Here is a 19177-nt window from a genome sequence, read left to right on the forward strand (position 1 = left end):
GACAGCGCATGGCTTCTCTGCATAGATGGAGTGATCATGTAACATACACGATTTATTACAAATATGATTCCTTCTCTGTCGAATCAAAATATTATTGAAAGCTCATTGTTGTCCAGAACGTTCCAAAACATTCTGCCTTTAACAGATGTGCATTCCAATCTCTGCCTGAATGCCATCTTCTGGCAGCTACTAGCAATTTAAGACAGCTCATGAGCTCTCCTAAATACTGGGGAAGTTAGAAGTGGTTTCCAAATTAGGAAAACTGATAAAATGCTATTTATTTCTACTACAAAGAGTAGGACCAAACTTATATCATTCTGAGATTTTTGAGCCAGTTAGGACTGTTTTACTTTTCCTGAGATGCTTGATAAATACAAGCACTGGTCTCTGACTCAAGCTTTTGTTTATTTCATACCTCTCTGAGCTCACTATAGAGAAGCTCACAGTGATTCAAAGTCAAATGAATATCAAATGTGTGTCATATTAGTGCTGGCGCTATAACTGAGCAAAGGCTGAATTATGCCAACTATATACATCACACTTACAGCATAGGCCTGAAATAAAGTTTACATTGAACAGAAATGCTCATTCATTATTCTAAATGTAACATTGTTCAGTATTATTGGATGGTATGTGCAATGATTGCCTTTTGTGGTTTACTGTTACCATTGTATAAATAACATGCTGTTGCTATATTGTTGGTAGAAATTTAAAAATATAAATAACAATTTAACTACACAATCAACAATTAGAAATTAACTTTTTGTTTCAAACCTGAACACTATATATTTTTTCAGGTCCTGTTTTTGTATGTGTGTTCCTTGTAAATTATACAACATTGCCATCTTTACCAAGTTTGTTCAATCGAAATTAATGCCAACTAAGTGTATAGTATATTTCAGGGTTTGGTTAAACACACACTGTTAACTGAGTCTGCTCTTAGAAGAAAGAAAGAAAGAAAAGAAAGGTACGAAACATACCTATTCCTAGCGTGCAACCCAGGACTTGAGAATTTAACTACTAAAGATAACCAGAGGATAATTAAAATTTCCATCCCATATTCAGTGCATAATCTCATCTACAGTATTGCCCTTTTAAAATGAGATTGCACCACACTGAAAAACCGACCTTTATCCTTATTCTGCAATTTATTTTCTTCACTTTATGAGGTCCAGAGCATGCAAAAACACTAAATACACCATGGTCTATGGTTTCCTCTGTGATCTTCAAATGTGTCACAATCTTTGCTTTTTGAAACAGCACATAAGGTGTAGGCATTCAATAGCGTCTCTATTTTGAGCTACATGGGGAGGATGTCGCATGAAGAGAAACCACTAAAGAGGCGGTTCAGTGCTGCTAAATTACTGTTATTCAGATTCTGTAATGGAAAATCTGAGATCCCACTTCAGCAAGCTTTATATTTTACAAAGTCCTTTACAAGACATCAGCACAGACAGTTAGCCATTAGACTTAGATTAATATATAGTGGTTGAAAAAACTTTTAATTCCTTAAGAATACATTTTGGCAGTAGTGTGTGTGTTGAACCCTCAAGAAAATCATCCATCCATCCATCCATTCTCCAACCCGCTGAATCCGAACACAGGGTCACGGGGTCCGCTGGAGCCAATCCCAGCCAACACAGGGCACAAGGCAGGGACCAATCCCGGGCAGGGTGCCAGCCCACCGCAGTCAAGAAAATCAGTACAATCTTTTGTTGACATTAAGCACATAGTCAACACAAAGATAAAAACAGGTTGTATCACTATATGCATCAGATACCTTTGTTGCTATGCACCATGATGCCACGCATACAAATAACAGAGTGTTGACATATACAGTTGGCTGCATTATAGTGTCAAAGTGTTTTTTAAATAAAAAGGTGTTAGATGTTGTGGGTTTTCAAGTGTCGTGGGGTTTCCTGGATTTGGTGTGATGAAGTTGTTTCCAGTGCTAGAGCAGCACAGGGTGACAGCATTACCAAGAGTGTGTATCTCAAATGGCTTAAGACAGGATAGTGTAAAACATGCAGGTAGGTAGGAATGATGAAGTGGCTGGGTCATGTGATGAGTGCTCAGTTTAAAGAGTGATGCACACCATTTCTGTCAAGAAAATGGATCAAGCCTTGAGAACAGAAGGAGTTGGTAGATGGTTAATAACATCACTAGTAGCCTGATCACATAAATGTGATGTATCCATTCTTTTAAGGCTGAATGTGGAGGTCAGATGCAAGCCATTGAACTGACTATATTGTAATTTGGGCTAAAGATTGCAAAACAATATTCTTGAATGTGCCACAGATATGCCCAGTCACATGGTTCAGGCAATAAACTAGTCACATCAAGATCATTTATGTGTATTGTGTATTGGCTGATATACAAGACATTATGTAGAGTGATTTGTGTTTTCCTCTTAACGCTAACACATTCCTACTCATCATGGTGCCAGACAGTAGAGATATGTTTCATTTTTGGTATACAAGCAAAAAGAATTGAGTATTAACAACTAACAAGTAGATCTACACAAATGTTATAGAAAAAAAAACATTAGAAAACATTTGGAATACATGTCAACAAGCCCAGAGGTGAGCGATTTAATAACAGATGAAGGGTTGTTTGATGGTGTTGATGCCTCTCTAATTTTCCAGAACCAAAGAAGATAAATAATCACTCACCTACAATAGTCCGCATTCCAGAAAATGGCTTCCTATGCACTTCCTCACCTTCCACGTCTCTTCCGGTCCTCCAATGATGACGTCACTCCCGTCCTCCGATGATGATGTCACTTCCGGTCCTCAATTTTCTGTATAAAAGCATCACTCGTCCCTCTGTATTTTGTCGAATGTTTGGATTTTTTCACTTTTGACCAGAACAAATTGCACCAAAGCAATATACGGGCCAGTCCCCAACACTTTGAAGTTGTCTTTGTGTTTGACTTATCACAGTGTGTATTTAAGAAACTGAAACAAGCATGGAAGAGGAGGTGGCAGGTTTAAAAGCCTAAAGATCATAAATGTGAAATTGTAGTCAGGGTTAAATTAAAATCAATTAGGTTAATATTACCTCTTTATGAACATGCACACTTTCTGATATAACAACAAAAATATTTATTTATATAGCACATTTTAATACAAACAATGGTTTGGGGACATATACCAAATATTAGCTGCACTAATACAATTTTCTTCTGCATTACAATCAATGAGTGTGAATACCTTGGTGTCACTGAAGACTGTTTACACCATAAGCAAACTTTTGCAAAATATTTCAATGCCTAAAGCTTACTTTCTAGCTTAATACTAAAAGAATATTGGGGCTTTTTATAATAATTTTCTTGGACGTCCAACTAATTCCTATCTTAAATACATTGCTGTTTCCTTTAATGTCTCACTTTGTTGTCTAAGTACATTTTTTTTTTTTTTGCTATGTAGATTATTACATCATTCATATTGACATAGAGGTCTGTGGCATTTCCAGACACTTATTCCTATAAATCTTTTACTTCCCTTAGGTATTTTCTCATTTCCCAAAACCCTGTCCTTTATTGGGGTCACACATAGTGATCCAAGATTATATACTGACTGAAAAGGCAGTCAGTTTAAAATTTATGAGCAAGCACCAGGAGAAAGAACAACATCAAAAAGCTAAGCAAGAATCAAATGTAAGAAAAAAGACATTTTCAAAGCCAAAATGCAAATCAACATCAAAAATTTCAGAGTAAATATCAAATGCCTGGAGTCACAAATATTGTAAAGTTTACCCAGTCTGGTACTGTGCGAGGTGAACTTCATATGGTTGAACTAATGACATCACCGCTGTACAATTTCAATGCATTTCCCATTACCAAAACAAAATGGCATCTGATACAATGTGATAAACTGGGCTAGTTTAAAATTAAATCTCCAAACAAAAAATAAAATGTTAGAAATTGATTTTGTGATCATCAATGCAAGTTGATTGTTTTGGAAGATAGGAAACCAAATGGAAAATTAAAAAAAATACCAGGCCAATGTGATTTGGCAGCATGGAGATCGGTAAAAATGCTCTTCAAGTTCTGTGTCTGTGCCCCCTTCCGCACCACTCATGAAGCTGCTTTTATGGACAGCTTTTCCAAGTAGCCCCAGCCTTTCTGACAATACTCAGCTACCTGAGAAACATGTCCCCTTGGATCTAGGATTCTGTGTAGCAGCTATTTTTGTGATTATGGTCAGAATAAGAGGAAGCTGGTTTAAGAAGCATTTGGTGATAAATAAATTAACAATAACTTTGAATAGCACATTTTCATACAAACAATGTAGCTCAAAGTGCTTTAAAAGATGACAAAGAGAAAGTTACAAGAAATGAAAAACAAATAAAATTAAGCAATAATATTAAGAATAAATACATTTAAAATATCTTCTTCTTCTTCTTTCAGCTGCTCCGTTAGGGTTCACCACAGCGGATCATCTTCTTCCATATCTTTCTGTCCTCTGTATCTTGTTCTGTTACACCCATCACCTGCTTGTCCTCTCTCACCACATCCATAAACCAAAACAAAAATCAAGTAGACAAGTAGCATACTTATATAAAATATCATGATTGAAGTCTCTAAAGGTGAGTCTGGTGATAAGGTCAGATAGCCAGTAGGACAGAAAAACAAAAAAACTCCAATTAGGTTGGAGAAAAAAACAAAATCTGCAGGGCTCCAAGGCCAAAAGTCCACCTAGCCGTCACTGGGCTATTATTGCATCATTTAGTCACAATGTAGCCTTATCTACACCGCTGAACATGATGCACCATGTCACTAAACACTAGTGCCATGATAATATATTAAAAAGAGGTAACTTCATTTTATTTAATATAAAACAAATCCACTTACCTTTAATGTATACATTTTTTTATTTTTACTTTTCTGATAATGATGTGTTTTGTATTTAAATGTAATAATCATCTTTCAGCACTGTTATATCTCCAGTCGTTTGCTATTGTCAATCTCAGTCCAGACTTTCAGAGTCACATTTGGTTGCAAAGAATTTGTCATTATGATATACTGTGTCCATTATCCACAGAGAGGAGAAGTTCAAATTCTTCACTGTTGTTGTGATGAGACAGTCATTATTTCATATTGTCTTTAACATTTTTATCATCACAAGATGCTTTGCAGAACAGCACTAAATATACAATGTAAACTGTGCAAAAACAACGGACCAGTGGAAGATAACAGGAAGAGCTTGGAAGTGCAAGATACCCACTAAAAAACAAATAAAGGCATAAAATATGTATGTAGTCAGCAATAATGTTTTAATGTAAAATGGGAAATCAATTTCTGGTTTAAAGCATTGAATACTGCATGCTCTGTAGTTTATGTTATACCGAGTTAATTGTAGACTTCACTGTAAATGTCTGTCTCATGTATTAATTAGAATTGAAAAATATGAATCTGCATTTAAGTGAAGCATGGGAAACGTTTTTCTAAAGTTCACAAATTCAGACTTTCCACTATAGAAGAAGCAATTAGAGTTTAACCTTACATAAACTCTTAAGCTGAGAATCAGCTCTGTAAACATGTTAAAGATATTAGTTTTAAAATAGATTTCATAGTTGTGTTATGTCCATTTTTCTCCACATTTATAGGCTAAAGATTTTTTTGTTTGGAAAAGCTAGTTGTATATTTACAGTTATAGAAAGGCGAGATTAAAATTATTTCTCTATCAGTATGTATGAAGTACAACAAGTACAATTTTTTTTTTGTAACGTATTTCTTTGATTAAAATGTCAAGTCTGCATCCACTATGTGCCTGTTCTATTGTTCTGCATTTCAGGGACACCCTGGCAGCAGATGTTTGTTCCATTCACTTTCTTATTTTGACTGTAACCAACATCCTGCTGCTAATGCCACACCATCTTTTGCCTAAATTTTAATTTATTTAAGATTCAGAATCCTTAACTGGAGGGAAATAATGCTTATGTCATTCATCTTCTTCATTCTTCATCTTAATGAAACCCGATGTTTAATTTGCTTGTTGCTTCCTTTATTCTGCCATACCAGAAATTTCCAAAACTGCCAATTTTCATTTTTTCTGAGGGCACCAATGAAATATTTTAAACTGAAGAGCAGATCAGATTTTTCCAGAGCTTCTTCTGCTTGTTGTTCTGTTTTGAAATATTTTATATAAGCATATTGGCACACAGTTGCAAATGGGGTCAAGCTGGTTGTCTGATGCTTTGCATTCCTTTTCATTATTGCTTCTCTGTTGGTTTGGGAAAAAGAAATAATTATGAGCTGTAGATCTTAAAAACAAATCAATTAAATGTAAGGGTAAATAAATATTATCTTTTAGTGGAAGTGACAGATTATAAATTAAGAAAGTGGCTAGAACTGAAACTTATGGCCACTGCTGCCCTCTACAACCAAATTAAATGTATTGACACTTCTGTTTTAGAAAGTATCGTCATACTTATATATCCATATAGTTAAGATGCAAATTAAGAGAGCAGTTTATCTTTAACATAATTCTTAGTTTATTATTTTTCTAAGAAAATATGATTATAATTGTCTTATATACTGAAATATGAATAGGAATCTTTGTTCAATTTTCTGTTTTAATAGGTCTAAAGATTCAAATTATTTTCTGTTGTTTAGTGGAGGGAGTAATTATTTTTAGATTGCTGAAAAATATACTTTTATATAAAGATATGTGATAGATTCTGTTTTAAAAGGAGATGGAGTGTATTCAAGCTATTTTGTAGGTGAATTCATATCAGTTACCAGAATAATAAAATCTATCTTTGAATTTATACTTAAGTTTAATGAGTTTACTTCCTCCTTATTTAGGTGCAGGCTTTTCTCCCACATCCTCAAAGCTAATTCACGTGAGGTCAATTGACAACTCAAACTTTCCCCAACATGAATGTGTGGATGTACTGGTAACCTATCTAAAGCTTTTCCTCCTTTGCTCTTAATGCTGCCCTTATGACCCTGAATTAGATTAAGCAGATCTGAGAATGTCATGTGTTATGTAATGTTACAGATACTGAAGGTATAAATAACTAAAGATGATGCACTTGGAATTGGCAATTTATTTATGTTTTTCATCGGAGGTGTAAACAAAATAAAATTCAGCAATTTTATTTGAAATTTCCATAACTTATTCTGAATGTTATATCACACCTTCAAATCTCCAATGCTGCCTGGCGCGATGAATATGAGAAAAAAAAAATCAGTGAGGAACAGAAGAGTTTAGAAGAGGTCGGAAAGCTCTATTGCTTGCAAACTGATTTGTTCAAGAAGTACAACATCCAAAGATAAAACACGTTGCTACATATTAACACCCCTTTCTGGCATTTGTGGTTCCTGTAGCATGTCCTGCCAAGGGTTCCTTCTGTTCCTCTAGAATGTTCACTGGTGCTTTTTCTTTTCCACTGTATGTGCAGACAAGCAGCAGATGGAAGGAGATAACAGCTGCAGTGACCTACCATACTGCAAAACACATTTTCACCTCTGAACATGTGCCTTCAAATTTCTTATACTTGATCAGTGGTCATAAAACTGCAGTAACAAGTAATTTACACCAAAAGTGGCACTGATGCCAGCAAGCTAGGCAAGTTGTTGAATGGAAAACATACCAAGGAAATTCAAAAATAAGTGGAGGAGAATCAAAATGGACAGAGAAAGTTGTTATTTGTGCGTTTCCTATTGGCAAATTAAACTTTGGGGAAAAATATAAAAAATGGCTTCCTTCGCTAATATTGGATAGTATTGTAACTTAATATAGCAGGTTTTGGAATTTGCAGAGAAAAATGTTATACGTGTTTAAATAATATTGTTCTTCAATCTTTAAGGTGTCATGAGAACATATCCAGAGATGTGGAATATTGCATTTTGGGTCAAAATAATCACTATATCAACTGAAGTCCATGTCACCCAGCACTATAACACTGTTAATATACCTCTAGTGTATTCCACTACATTCACAGGAATTTGCAGTGATCTGCATAGACAACAGCAACAACATTTATGAAGAGTTTCCCACAGACATTTGATAACAGTGGAGGCAACACTCGGAAAATGTCACTGTTTTAGTCACACCATAATTTAATTTTTGTAGGTTAATGCAGACATGTACTTAAAGCAGTTGTTTAATGGCTATAATGACTATTACTCTATTACACAGCACTAATCTGGGTAATTAAAAGAAAACACAGAAATTGAAGTTTACCAATTATTTTTAATACTATACAATAAATACGTTAAATAAAGGATTTTTCAATTAAAAATAGTTTCTCTGAATGAATAACAATAAATGAGAATTTAAAAATGATGCTTACAGATGAACAAATAAATTATATAATTATTAAATACTGTAAGTGCACACTGACACAGATTTCTCTTTCATGAGAAATACATTTTTGCACGATAATTAGAGGTTGCATTTTTGCTGATGTTTACTTAGCTTAGAAATAAAAACTGAAACTAATGAGGCATATTGCACGTATACCTTAATTTTAACGAACGGATCACTCTAAAATTTGTAGCTCTGACGCGCACAAAATGGAATAACAGCCAAATGCAACTGCATATTCGAAAGTCGTTCATTCTTTGCAGGTGAGCAAATTTGCAAACTCAAGTTTTAATTTTAAACGGTTATTTTATTAAAACGGATACATTGCCAGGTTAAAAAGCTCAGGCAAAGTAACCAAACTGCCAGTTTAATAAAATACTGTAGTAATAAGTCACATTGTCTTCTGTTTCTTTCTTGTTGCAAACACGCATCTTGTAAAATAAATAAATCCCCAGTGGTTTAATGGGCTTTGTAGGAGCAATGTTATAAAATAAAGTTGCAGCAGGGTTCTGATTTTTATTTTTTTAAAAGCAGTACACTGGATATCTGAGTCCATGTGTAAAACATAAGCAAAAATTTTTACAGCACGAAGATTGAAAAGTGTGCTATGGGATAATATTATGATTTTCATTGTATATAAGGTTGTAGCAGCAGCAACCAGCTCCAAGTGTCTATTAGTGGGAAACGCTGTTTGTGTATGTAGTGCATTTTAATACAAAGAGTGCAGTTTAAAGAAACTTTTACAAAGAAAAAGGATCAAGATGATATAAATAAATGAAACACATCAACATAGGTAAAAAGAAAAACACAACACTTTTGCTGATTGCTCCATTTGGACAGAGAAAGTGGTGCTGTAAGAATTATGTTTCTGGATTTCTCTAGCATCTTCAACACCATCCAACCTCTGCTCCTTAGGGACAAGCTGACAGAGATGGGAGTAGATTCATACCTGGTGGACTATCTTACAGACAGACCTCAGTATGTGCATCTTGGGAACTGCAGGTCTGACATTGTGGTCAACAACACAGAAGTGCCGTAGGGGACTGGACTTTCTCTGGTCCTGATCAGCCAACATACATCAGACTTCCAATACAACTCGGAGTCCTGCCACGTGCAAAAGTTCGCTGACGACACTGCTATTGTGGGCTGCATCAGGAGTGGGCAGGAGGAGGAGTATAGGAACCTCATTAAGGACTTTGTTAAATGGGGCGACTCAAATCACCTGCACTCAAACATCAAAACCTAGGAACTGGTTGTGGATTTTAGGAGGACCAGGCCCCTCATGGACCCCGTGAACATCAGCGGTGACTGTGCAGAGGGTGCAGACCTATAAATACCTGGGAGTGCAGATGAATGATAAATTGGATGGAACTGCCAATACTGATGCTCTGTGCAAGAGAGGACAGAGCCGACTATACTTCCTTAGAAGGCTGGCGTCCTTCAACATCTGCAATAAGATGCTGCAGATGTTCTATCAGATGGTTGTGGCGCCCTCTTCTACGTGGTGGTGTGCTGGGAGGCAGCATAAAGAAGAGGGACGCATCACGCCTGGACAAACTAGTGAGGAAGGCAGGCTCTATTGTAGGCATGAAGCTGGACAGTTTGACATCTGTGGCAGAGCGACGGGCAGAGCAGGCTCCTGTCAATCATGGAGAATCCACTGCATCCACTGAACAGTGTCATTTCCAGGCAGAGGAGTAGCTTCCGTGACAGACTGCTGTCACTGTCCTGCTCCACTGACAGACTGAGGAGATCGTTCCTCCCCACACTATCGACTCTTCAATTTCACCGGGATAAGCGTTAACATTATTCAAGATTATAGACTGTTATACCTGCATTTTTATTACTCTTTAATTAATATTGCTTTTATTAATATGCTGCTGGAGTATGTGAATTTCCCTTTGGGGATTAATAAAGTATCTATCTATTCTATTTATAAGACACAATTTCAATTAAACTGCAGAAACCAAAATTTTGCAGCCAGGAGACAACCCAAAAGAAAGATTTGTACAGGTTAAGCACATAACATAAAAATGGTGACAGACCATGACCAGCACATTTTGTCTTTGAAGAATTAGAAAAACAAACAAACAACAAAAAAAAAGTCTTTTATTAACAGGTTCTTCAAAAATAGGCTCAATGTAAATTGGAAAAAAAAATAAATAATAATAAAAAAACATTACTGTCTGTTTAGATTTATTTAATTTCTCTCTCAAATTTCTTCACCCAAAACATGAAGGACAGGTTTTATTGAAAACAGATTGAGGTTGTATAAGTGGTGATTTGTGAATGAGAAAGTGTAGGAGGTGCATAGCGACTACCCGTAAATGGAATGGGGAAGCAACGACAGTGGCAGTTTAGGGAGTTAGTTAGTAATGTTGAATTACGTCATTTGCCTTATAAATACTGTACATTAAATCAGCCCTTAAGGTGTGGAGGCCCAACCTGTCACCATTACCCTCTCTGAAATACCAGATCAAAACAAAACACTTCTTCTGACAAAAATTGAGGACCTTCCTATTATTTATAAGTTAAACTACAATTGATAATGTTAACTATATGCAAAAGGAAATCTGAAGGACTCCACCCCACTCAGCAAATTGCTATATGCAGCACCTTCTTCAGTTATGTCAGCCTGCTCTCAGGTACTTTTCTTACCATGAGGCAAGTGATGTGCTTTGTGTTAAACCCAACAGTACCTTTGGACCAGGCCACTGTGGAAGAAATGACCATCACCCCCACTGGGAGACTCCCTTTCTCTTCGTATAATTTAGAGGTAATTAACAAAGGCAGCAGGAAGCATCAACAAGTCTTTTTCATTTTTCTAAGTCTTACATGCAAGAGGTAACACAAAGACATGTGCACCAAGCTGGCAGTGAGTAAATGCTACAAAGAGGAATTTGATGCTGTACTCTTTTATACATTCTTTCATTACATTACAATTCCAAGGAATTCAACACATAAGCAAGAGACTTTTAACTTTACTGGTTCATTCAGTTGCTAATGGGACATGGCAGAAAGGATAGCTTAAAGGGTCTTAACTGACGCTAGCCAGTGACTTATTCATTTCTAGACAGTTCAAAAGTGCACTCACTCAGATGTTGCAATGTCTTTTTTTTACAAAGGACACAGCTTAATTCCTCTGCTTACCACAAGTTCTTGTTTAGACCTGACAGGGCCCTGCAGTAGCAATTAGCAAACATAACCACAAGAGCATCTGAATTTTTCTTAGCTAAAAGACTTGATATATGCCTTCCTGCAACAGTTTACCACTTTTAAAGCAGCTTTCAGTAAACACTTCGCTTTGACATTTGTGTATTAATGCTTTTAAAATGCATATATTGCTTAAACGTTTGGAAATTTTAACCTTTAAAGATAACCTCAGAAGTGTGAGAGACTCAGCACAAACCTACCAGATTGTGTAGCTGGTTTCCCTTTTACAGTGCACCAGCATCATGTGCTAGGTGTGCACCAAACAAGTCAGTCAGTCAGTCATTTCCCAACCCACTATATCCTAACACATGGGTCTGCTGGAGCCAATCCCACCAACACAGGGCGCAAGGCAGGAACAAATCCCGGGCAGGGTGCCAGCCCACCACAGACCAAACAAGGATTTAAATACAATTTTCATACCACACAGTCAGTATTCCTACTGCCTGTTAAACAAAACAGCAAACAATGGCGACTATTATGGACTGAAGAAGGCTGCAATCCATGGCCTTCAGCTGGATTGACCAGTTCCCAGCTGCTTCCTGATAGCTCATCCGTTTTACCAAGGAGGAGTAATGAACTATTTGCAAACCTGACTCAGGCCAGGTGTTCAACCCAGCAGTACTTTCGGAACTGACAGCATAGTCAAGTCTCATTTACTGTTTGTTGAAACAGCAACAGTGTTCCTCCCCTATTAATGCAGAAGTTGAGGAAAGAATGCCAGATGGCTCCACACCTTAATCTGTCTCTGTAAGAACTATTTATTTCTCTTGCCATATACATTTAAAAGTGTACTTGTATGCATACATTTACTTGAATATCTAGTGATCTTAAATCATTTCGCTGTCCACACTCTATGCAGCACAGCTGTATTTCAGTTTTCACTCTCTTTAACATTGACTAATTTTTTTTGTCCCCATCACCTCATTCCCATTGCTCTTAACTTCCATATCAGCATCCACACTCGCTGCACCAGAGAGTCAGCTTATTTATGTAATTATTTATTTTCACTGTATCGACCTGAAGATTTATTTTGATTTGTATGGCTACTAGTGCTACTGCACTCTTTTTCACATCAGCCTAAAGCCTAGTTTTAAAATGATTAATAAAATGTGTAGAAGAGTTAAGAGATTTAAAATAGAAAATAAATATTTGATGTAGATTTTGGGGTACCAGAGTGAATGTGGAGGTCTCAGAGTGCAGAGGGCTCAGAATCAGTGGTGCCTGACGTGAGCTCCAGCCAGCTCTGGCACAAATTAAGTGCCAGCCTGTATGTTGTCTACTCACCTAAATTTCTTTCCATGTACTCCCCTCATGCTTGACCAGACTTGAGACTGGCTCCAACGTCAGTACTGAAAGCAGCTTCTTGCCGATGTCTGAGTGTCAATTCATCATCTGTCAGTCTTCTGTCAGAGGTGCATTTACGAGTACTTTTAAAGACATGCAGCTGATCTGATTCACTATTTTTACAACTGAAAAGACACAAAAAATTGTGAATACATTTTTTAAATACTGCACAGAAATAAAATTTTAAAAACCCTTTTCGCCACTAACTGCCATTTCAAACATGATATTGAAACGCACCCTTAAATGAATCATATCGCCTTCAATTTAATTGGGTCAAGAAAAAGGATCACATCTCCCCATTTTAGCTCCTCTCTCCCCACTGGCTACTGGTGAGGTGTCACATTGATCTTAAAATCTTGTTGTTTGTTTTAAAGCCTTGCATGGTCTCGCTCCAAAATATATCTGTGACCTCCTTCACCCCTATATGCCACCAAGAGCACTGGGGTCATCTGGACAACTGCTCCTTATAGTTCTGAGATCTCGGTTGAAGTCGAGGGAGACAGAGCTTTCATAGTTGTTGCTCCTAGGCTTTGGAATGACTTGCCTCTTCACATCAGGCCTTCATCCTCTATCGAGGTTTTAAAAGTCCGCTTAAGACCTTATTGTTTTCTTGCACCTTTCACTATGCATAATGGGATTGTGGTGGATGTTAGAATTGGTTGTCTTATTAATCTGCTTCTATGTGATTGTTTGCATTGTGTTTATTTTAATGCTTTTTGTACAGCACTTTGGCGCAACATCTGCTGTTTTAAATGTACTTTTATAAATAATCTAATCAAAAACACTCTCAAGGAGTTTTAAAGCACACAGGAAAGGCAACATACAGAAACATTTTACAAGTTTAAAGTGATTTTCCAAAGTCTGAATAGAACTTTCTTTTTTTTTTAAATCAAAGTTTTATTAAAAACATTAGATCTAGGACAAACAATCCTTTTTGGTTATAATTAAAACTAACAATAGAAACACCCAACCACTGGCACGTGCACGTCCTCAACACAGCTGAAAAGAAACAGCAAAACAAATAAAAACACAAAGAGTAGAAGGTCTTACTAGAAATCTATGCACTTGGACTTACCTACTCGGACTTTCAAGACTACAGCAACAGTGATAACGGTAAAACAGCAGAAAACTGGAATGGTAATCCAATGTATACGACTTCCAAGAACTAATATGATCAAGAAAAATGACTTATTACAAACAGCTACATTCTAAACAATACATAAAAACAGCACAAGTATTTGTATGCATTCAATTCCCAAGTCAGTCAGTCAGTCATTGTCCAACCTGCTATATCCTAACGTAGGGTCACGGGGTCTGCTGGAGCCAATCCCAGCCAACACAGGGTGCAAGGCAGGAACAAACCCCAGGCAGGGCACACACACCCATACACCAAGGACAATTTAGGATCTCCAATCCACCTAACCTGCATGTCTTTGGACTATAGGAGGAAACCCACGCAGACACGGGAGAACATGCAAATTCAATGCGGGAGGACCGGGTCTCCTAACTGCAAGGCAGCAGCTCTACCACTGTGCCACCATGCCATCCCAATGCCCAAGTCATAAATACTAAAAGACTGAACTATGTTTCATAGTAGTTAATCATAATATGAACTAGTAAAATATACATTTAAGTACTCACACTAAACATATCAGTTTGCTCCTGTACATTTAAAGGTTTTCCATGTAACTTGTTCTTAAAAATTAAATTTGTTTTGTAAAAGGATTGACAGTCCAACATGCTTATCAAGTTCCTAGCTTTGCCCTATAGCAACAGGTAAGGTGTACACAAAAGATGAATTTATACCTGGTTCTGTAAGGTCTGTATAACTATTTGAGCCATGAAGTTGGTCACTTTCTACAAAATAGGAAAGAAAAATCACTGTTAAGTAAAAAAAAACAGTACAGTACTTTGCAATGCATAATAAGCACAGAAGGTTTCTGTGAAGAGAAGACAATATAATACTTTCTTGATCAAAATACCTTGCACTTTCAGGTTTATTTCCTTTATACGATGCTGTTCATCTGTAAAGATCATGCACTCATATTTTCCAGAGTCTGATGTTTGAACATTTTTAACCTCAAGAGAAACTGTCTGATTTTCTTTTGCTCCACAAAATTATATTTGGAATCCTGTGCTTGTCTGCCTTCGACGGAAATTTTTATGTCGTTCTCCTATGACTGCACCATCCTTTGTCCATACAATCATTATTATTTCATTTTTATGTTTCTTATTTGGCATTTAAGTTCAGCAGTCTGGTTAACTTCTGATTCCACAACACTTGGATCACAAGACAGCTCAAGGGCCCCTAGAGGAGTCACATATTGTAATGGTTGTCAGACTGGAAAAATAGTTACTTTTACATTTTATGATGTGCAAGTCAAATGTTCTAAAGATGAAATGATATACTTACATGGTTGACACAAAAATAATAAAATGAGAAGAAGCACAAGCTCCAAGGGATGCATTCTACAATAAATAAATAAATGATGAATTATAAAGAAGTGAAACATTACTGAAGCACAAAAGCTACAGTACACTAGAGCTTTATTGATTAACGGAATATGAGTAGATTACCTGAAGCAGATCAGCGGTACTTTATTTTCACACATATTCATTGGAGAGTCTAAGAATTCCGTTCCTGGCAGGCAATGTGGGAAAGGACTAAACAACTGGACTTTAAACCACAAGCCCTAGCTTTGACTTACAGCAGCCCTTTACAAGACAAACATGTCTGTGGTCCTATTAAAAAATACATATTTATTTATAAATTATATATATTGTAAGTGCCACTTGGGTTGGGCGGGCACCCTGTCCAGGAGAGGGAGGGTTCCTTACCTGGACAGGAGGCTCATAGCAGGCAGACAAGCATCCTGGCCAGGGAAGAAAAAGGTGCCAGACCCAGAAGAGATGGACAGAGTGGATGTACGGACAGCTCATTGGAAGATGTCATCACTGGGGACTCTTTATTCCCCAGGACACTAGATGGCAGTGACCCTGGATTTCAGTACCCAGTTAGAAACTGGTAGGGCATGCTGGGAGATGTAGGCTGGCACAGCAGCCCTACCATGGATGCAGCAAGAGGGTGCTGCTGGGAGATGTGCTCTCTGCTATGCTGGACTTCCATATGACCCAGAAGTGCTTCCAATGAGCAGCAGCCCTGGCACCAGAAGTACTCCCAGGTCACAATTAAGGGGTCCGCACTTACTTATGCATGTGAGTCGGAGCAGGGAGGAAGGGAGACAACACGCGGCTCTGGAGGAGGGCAGTTGCAATGGTGAGAGTAGAGGTGTAGAGTGTTGTGAGGTACTGTGAAGAGAGAGAACCTGTGCTTTGTGCTTAACTGAGGAATTGTGGATAATAAATCTATCCGTTATTTGAACCTGGGAATGCATTTGTGTCTTTGTGCCTTGAGTGAGTGTTTGATACAGAAAGGTGCTCTAATAAATAGACATTGTTTTAATAATCAAGAAAAAAACAATAATGAAATTCTGCTTAAATTCCTACTTACCACTCTGCCATGTATTGTTAATTTCTGAAAAATCTTCCTTGATTTCTGATTCTTTTAACACCATAGGCATGCTTTTATAAGGGACACGGGCTGTTTTCGTGGTTAACGTCAGGCCTCAACATCCAAAGAATAGGTTTAATAAGCAGCTTTAAAATATGTACAGGCCCTTTAAATACACACCTAAAAAAAAACACTTTACAAACTTTATCTTGCTGTAGAAAAAAATCAGCATTAGCATAACAAGTCTGACTTATGTTTGTCAATTGCATATTGATTTGAATGCCATTCTTGCAATAAATTATTACTGCTAATAAACAGAATAAAGATAATTTGCATGTCATAAAAATAAGCTAAAAGTTACTTTCCCATCAACAGATTGAAGGCAAAAATCCAGTGTAACCTTACCTGGAATATCATTTGACTAACATTGTAGCAATCAAAGTCTAATGTGTTGCTATGATCTGTGAAGTTATAAAGTACACTCATTGTCTACACGTTGCTATAAACATGCATTTGATTCCTTAACAGTCAGGAGGGGACCACAATGAGAACAATACACATACATTACTTCAAACGTTATTTACTTTGAAAAGAAAACAAAAACTTCAAAGGGAAGTAACAAATCACATGTCTGTCAGTTGCAGTTCCTCCATTTGGTTTCTGATATAGTTAAGTACATATATGGGAAAAAAAGATGTTCCTCATTTATAGTGGTCATGCGAGATCTAAATCTGACAACACTTCTTTAAAGTTCCAGTCATTTGAGATGGTGCCACTCGGGGTCATATAAAATATAAAAATGCAGAATATCATTTGAATAATTAATTGTTTCAGACTTGATAATTCATTTAAATCGGCACCGAACTAGTTAATCAATAACTGTTGCTACCGCAAGCCGGGGTACCTCTGTACAGCCGCATGCATACAATTCAGCTATTCTACTGATTTGGTGTGACACTTCAATCTACATGGACTCCAGATTACAACCCCATCCTCCAAAACGTTTGTGGAGGCTCCACGGAGTAAAATGGGGAACTAATTTATAGAATCGACGTTATAGTAACCGAGCCAGTTCCCAGGACCATCGTAAGTCATATGCAGAACCGGTTGTATGTCATTCAACTGAAAACTAAACAATATAAAACTGATTTCTTTCGGCATTTTCAAACTGTGTAGTATGTAAACTTTTCAAAAAAAAAAACGCTTCAAATTACCTTACAATACCTTACCTTACAATTACCTTACAATAGAGTGTGTAATTAAACAATGTACTAAAATCAATAAGTCAACTGAAAACAGAACGTCACTTAATCGTCGGAGAACAAGAAAATGTTTGGAACGTTAACACCATGTGTTTTGCTTGTTCGGCTGACAATGTTACTTTATGCCTCCAATTAGTTAAAACTTTAATAATAATAATAATAATAATAATAATAATAATAATAATAATAATAATAATAATAATAATAATCTGTACTTACATGATTTCCAGTAGGAACAGGTGTCACTGTAAGGAGAAGTGCTACCTCATATCCTCATAAAACTTTTTGAAAGCCCATCAGTGTTTTTGCCTTCAACTGTGTGTAGTTTGTATGTTCTCCCGCGAAACCTACAATACAGCAGCGACTCAGTACAGTACTAGTTATTTACCAGTATGAAAAGAAGATCAGTCACACAGCCAGATACTTAACGTTTTAGCCAATCAGAACAAGACCGCCCACGGCACAAGGCAGGGACCAATGTTTCACCACAGGACACACACAAACACACACTAGGGCCAATTTAGAATCGCAATTCACCTAACCAGCATGTCTTTGGACTGTGGGAGGAAACCGGAGTGCCCGGAGGAAACCCACGCAGACACGGGGAGAACATGCACACTCCACGCAGGGAGGACCCGGGAAGTGAACCCGGGTCTCCTTACTGCGAGGCAGCAGCGCTACCCTGCTCAATAAATCTAAACTACATAATGGGTATGTACATGTCTTGTATTATTGTTTTATATTGTGTCCTGCGCTTTGAGTTGCAAAAATATAATTAAATGTTCTTTTCTAATTTAACTTATTTCTTCAAGCTATCAGAAGAGTTTGTTCTTTCAACGGCACATAACACGGAAAAGAAACTAAAACTTCAGTAATACTCGGCTAATTTGCTGTGTCGCTCCGTTCACGCAGAAGTGAAAGACAAGCATTCTTATCAGGAAACCCCGTTTACGTTAGTGGTTACATTCAAGTGACCCACATTTTCGACATCTGTCTTATAAGAAACCATGCTGCCTTCTTAGCAACTGGAAAGTGAAAGAACGCACGCATACTTATACTCTCTCTCTCTCTCTCTCACACACACACACACACACACACACACACACACAATACGACGGCGTGATGTCCATCTTCCTCTGCTGCTTACATTTGAGAGACTGGCTTCATCCCAACTGACTGGAAAACTGGACTTGTCGTCCCTGTCTGGAAAGGGAAGGGTAATCGCCTGGATTGTGACAACTACAGGTGGATAACACTGCTCTCGGTGCCGACGTATTTTCGTCCGATAAATGTTATACCGCTGTTGGTTGTATCATGAAAATAACCCGATACGCAGTAAATTATTTAACTCAATTTGGCAATATTGGCTACGCTGCCAATGTGGTGCAGTCGCGCTGCATTATCACCTCATCTACTGTTACCCGAATGTTCGCGACAGATACCAATACGTCTCGAACTTTCTGGATTGAAAATACGCGACTATAAAAGCAGCAGCACCGGCGCCGCTCGTCAGTAGAAACAAACTTGAA

General features: G+C 37.3%; 1 long non-coding RNA gene across 2 annotated transcripts; it reads right to left on the minus strand.

Moving 5' to 3' along the window:
* Positions 1-4856: 4856 nt before the first annotated feature.
* LOC120536772 lies at positions 4857-18148 on the minus strand. Of its 2 annotated transcripts, XR_005635193.1 has the most exons (9): positions 17868-18148; positions 16387-16566; positions 15453-15617; positions 15289-15344; positions 14858-15183; positions 14682-14732; positions 13951-14040; positions 12816-13000; positions 4857-6227 (listed from the first exon to the last, which is right to left on the minus strand). It is a non-coding gene; the product is annotated as an uncharacterized LOC120536772 (long non-coding RNA). The 2 variants fall into 2 exon arrangements; XR_005635194.1 differs by lacking the exon at positions 15453-15617.
* Between the last annotated feature and the right edge of the window lie 1029 nt (positions 18149-19177).

This window comes from Polypterus senegalus, chromosome 10 (assembly GCF_016835505.1).
Source record: "Polypterus senegalus isolate Bchr_013 chromosome 10, ASM1683550v1, whole genome shotgun sequence".
Classification (NCBI taxonomy): Eukaryota; Metazoa; Chordata; class Cladistia; order Polypteriformes; family Polypteridae; genus Polypterus; species Polypterus senegalus.